This window comes from Priapulus caudatus, unplaced genomic scaffold (assembly GCF_000485595.1).
Source record: "Priapulus caudatus unplaced genomic scaffold, Priapulus_caudatus-5.0.1 Scaffold2209, whole genome shotgun sequence".
Lineage (NCBI taxonomy): Eukaryota > Metazoa > Priapulida > Priapulimorpha > Priapulimorphida > Priapulidae > Priapulus > Priapulus caudatus.
In genome coordinates this window covers 21,133-25,554 of record NW_014579270.1, presented here as the reverse complement: position 1 = coordinate 25,554, position 4,422 = coordinate 21,133, and the positions used below count along the sequence as shown (strand labels likewise).

The 4,422-nt window shown below is 44.7% G+C and overlaps 1 long non-coding RNA gene across 1 annotated transcript in view; it reads left to right on the top strand.

Annotated features, from left to right (window-relative positions):
- Positions 1–2,386: 2,386 nt before the first annotated feature.
- The window catches only part of LOC106818394, a 2,173-nt gene continuing 137 nt past the window's right edge, over positions 2,387–4,422 (top strand). Inside the window, exon 1 of the long non-coding RNA XR_001395206.1 lies at positions 2,387–2,571. This is a non-coding gene — a long non-coding RNA (uncharacterized LOC106818394). The remainder of the gene's footprint in view (positions 2,572–4,422) is intronic.

Below are 4,422 nucleotides of genomic sequence, written 5' to 3'. Positions count from 1 at the left end.
TTCAATCAAAAGCACATTAAAATATGGTAGAGACAACACATACCCAACGATGTTATAAGTTGTACATAGTGCATTTTGTATGTGGTTCTATTGGCATTATAGACTTTCCGCCAAAACCCAGCTTTAAAGAAGGGGAGAATGTAAGGTACCGATACCGCCACATGCCGAAGCCTGTGCTAGTTTCCTACCGGCTTCGATACAGGATTCAACCCTGGACAACACAGGATTCACAGCACAAGGCTAACGGCAGCCAGCGTATATAAGGACCGCCTAGCGCTGACTCGAGGCTAAATTCTACCGGCGGCCAAGAGGAACGTTTATGTAAGGGTCAAATTTTACAGTTTGTTTGAGGGCTGAGGCAATTATGTGCGATCTTCTGATGTAAAGTTTACAATAATGTTTATTTTCATACCTAATCCCAGTGTTTTTAGCTCATCAAAACTCTCAAATCGTGAATTTATTTCCCCAAGGCGTTATTTCAAAATCTGCTGCCATCCGCCGCTATCTTTGTTGTCTCGTTAAGTATGAAATCAAATGGACTGCCGTGCCCCTAGTTGGTTGGGATTGATTGTCAATTTAGATGCAAGAGATTGAAAGCAAATTTATATATCATGGTGGCATTACTATTATAGGCCAACTTATGAATTGTCACGGGGGTAACCTAGACTGTAATCATTGGCAATCGTCCAACTTTTTGATACGATTACAGAGGGAATTATAAACAGTTGCCAAATATAGTTCTATTTCGTGTTTAGCGGTGGAGTAAACATGGCCATGAGATATCTCGTGTTTAGCATCGGGGCATTTTGATTGTATGTGATAAATAATGTGGTAATTATTCACACTGCTTGTTATATAATATTGTGGATGCGTTTTTTACTAGGGAGCTATATGAAAATCTTCAACATCTAAAGAGCTGCCTGGCACGCCTGAGGAAATAGATATTTTGAAGAGCCACCAAAGAAGTGAGCCAGAACAAATAGAGCAGCAGTAGCAGCAGTAACCACAGTAGCAGTAGCAACAGCAGCAGCAGCAGTAGTAGCAGCAGTAGCAGCAGCAGCAGCAGTAGCAGCAGCAGTAGTAGTAGCAGCAGCAGCAGTCGCAGCAGTAGCAGCAACAGTAGCAACAGCAGCAGTAGCAGCAGCAGTAGCAGAAATAGCAGCGGTAGTGACAGCAGCAGCAGCAACAGCAGCAGTAACAGCAGCAGTAGCAGTAACAGTAGCAGTAGCAGTAGCAGTAGCAGCAGCAGCAGAAGTTAACAGCATCAGTAGCAGCATCAGCAGTATCAACAGCAGCAGTAACAGCAGTAGTAGCAGTAGCAGTTGCAGTAGCGGCAACAGTAGCGGCAGTAGCAACAGCAGCAGCAGCAGCAGCAGCAGTAGCAACAGCAGCAACAACAGTAGCAGCAGCAGCAGCAACAGTAGCAGTAGCAGCAGCAGCAGTAGCAGCAGCAGAAATAGTATATATTATAGCATCAGTACATATATTCCCGTTCCATATTGTCCTCTCCTTTCTTTCTCTCCTCTTGTCTCTCGCCCCCCCCCCCTCTCTCTCTCTCTCGTTCTATTTCTCTTTCACACATCTCACTTCCTCATTCTGTATTGATATTACTTTCTGTTGTTGTCTACTCTCTCCTCCTCTGGTCTTCTCTTTCTATGTAGCTATTTCTTTCTTACGTTTGTTCTCTCTATTCTCATTTCCTCTCTCTCTCTCTCTCTCTCTCTCTCTCTCTCTCTCTCTCTCTCTCTTTCCTCTTTCTTCGTATCTCTCTTTCTCTCTTCTTTCTCTCGCACTCTCTTTGCTCTCTCTTAGCTCGCCTCTCTCTCGCGCCTCTCTCGCGCCTTTCTCTCTCCTTCTCTTTGAATACCCCTCCCTTAACATGGCGTTACTGCGATCTCTCATACTATATGAATGCCCTCTATATCACTGATTAACTTTATGTGGATTTTTCTACTCGCCAAACTTTTTGTATTGAGCTGAGATTATGTGAACTAATAAATTCCAGAGAGACATGATACAATGATGTGCGTGGCCACATGCTTTGCTGTGGATCCTACGTCTGCGCCGCGGTATGCAGACTGCGCAGCTTCGCGCCGGATATGCGCACGCGACCGCGGGGATGTTTCAATATGAAAGCGGCTGTCCGCAGTGGAGACGCTGCGCCAAAATCGAGGGCCCGCGCGCACGTCTCCACAGCGGTCAGCGAGATGCGTCTGTAGTTTTAGAAGATGACAATATTATATGGACGATATTTCTAGAAAATTAGGGTTAATAATGATATATTAAAAAACGCCTCAGTCATGCTCGAGATTAGCACAAGTTACCAATTCTCGCTTAACACTACATTGGCTACTGTTCTACGACGTGTAACAGTCGGAGAGCCTTGGGTCGGTTTAGCTCCAGATTAGCTGAATCAAAAAGATTAGAATTTAACATATGAACAAAACAAATATAATAGTTTATATAAAATCACATAACAAAAGAAAGGATCGAGGTGATTAATAGGCAACCAAGTAATAAAAAAATTCAGCCAATATTTTCATACGCTAGCGCCGGATTTAATATAGCGAGGTTATTAACGCTATAGATAGCGATGTCCGAACTGAAAATGTATAATGTATTAATGAAATTATTATTAAATAAATCATTATTTATATGTCTCCGTCGTAAAAATCATATAAGCATTTATTGTAAAATAGGTTTAATCTGTTTAATAACTCCAAACAACAGTTACAACTTAACACGCATCACAGCCAGCGAGGCTGGAGTCTCGCCACAAACGTCTACGCGTTAGCTTCGCCCTGCTAGCAAGTGTGCCAGCACAAAGACCGTTACGCACATCCTGCTTGCCTTCGAATACTACTGATCCGAAGCCATTATGCAGACAGCTTGTGCCGTTGAAAATCAAGCTAATCACATAGCGCTGATTCGTATCAATTATTATGCCGGCCAAGAAGAGCAAAATTGTGGAACATCATACTATAGAAGCAATAGTTAAATTATGGAATAACAAATGTTTACTTGAATGAACGCGCTCGTTGACTTGCGGATAAGCCGAGTGAAAATGCCAGACATTTTTCTTCTCTTGCATGCCAAATGCATTGGCCGGCATTTCGATTATTTACGAAAAGTCAACGGGCTTGCAGTACGGCTACAGGATCAGCTGCACTCATTGCGCCCCATTCATGTCATATCAACAAATAAGGCGGGCTTATCGTGGCCTACAGATATGCGAAAATGAAAGGAAAAAGAACTTAGCACTGTGCGCAAAACATGGTGATATTCGTATTTGGGCCAAACTCTATCGTATAAACCGTTCTAGCCTAGCAGAATGCCCTAGTTCCTGAGCATCGGCGATTATTCCGTGCGAATGATATCTATCAGAAATTTGATCATAAAGGCGGCGGCGTGGACTGTGATGAAGACACAAAGTCGTCAATCTTCGTGCTAGCGACTTCTGGATCATGGCCGCCGTATACGTCCAGCCATTGCACATTGATAGCGTTATCGCACCTTCATTTCACGTTGATTCACCCAAATGAACTTATGTCTAGCCGCCGCACAACCCCGGCTTGTCACGTAGCCCCAATGTTTCTAATTAAGCATCTTTGATCTACGACTAAAAAATCAGCTGCCAAATGGACTGCTGTATATGATGTTCGTTATGACGCTGTCCCTATGCTTCTAAATCAGTTGCTGCGTGTTGCGTGTTATCCGCGTGGCCGTTTGTGCATCGCGCGCCGCGTGTCGGTGTGTGGGGTATTTGAGTTGTATGTGCGCTGCGTCTCGCATGGTGCCGACATGCGTTCGCGTACCATGCGTGAGTGTTTGTATGTCCGCGTACGTGCAAGGTGTGCTGTGAGTGATGTGCGTGCGTGCGTCATTGTGTGCGCCCTGTGTATGGCGTGCTTTGAGTTTTGTATCGTGCGTGCCGTACGTGCATGCGTGCCGACATTGCGCTGCGGTGTATGCGTGAGTTTGTGCCTGATTATGAGCGCGGACGTGCAACTGTGTGCGTGAGTGCAGTGTTGTAGGCGTGCTGTGCGGTACTGGGCGGTGGATGGCATGCACTACGCTCTCTACCTCCCTCTCTCCCATACCTCTCTCTCTATCCACGTTGCTCTTCCTCCCTTCTCCCATACCTATATAATCTATCTATGTCTCTCTTCCTCCCTTTCTTCCGATACCTCTTCTCTAATCTACGTTCTCTCTTTTTGCCTCTCTTCCATACCGCCAATCTTTCATTACATCTCTCTTCCTCCTCTTTCCCATACCTCTATATCCATCAACGTGGTCTCTTTCTCACTCTCTCCCATACAATCTATCTTCATTTACAATCTCTCTTCCTGCCTCTTTCCATACCTCTGTATCCATCAACTGTTCTCTTTCTCCCTCTCTCCCATACATCTATCTCCAACTACG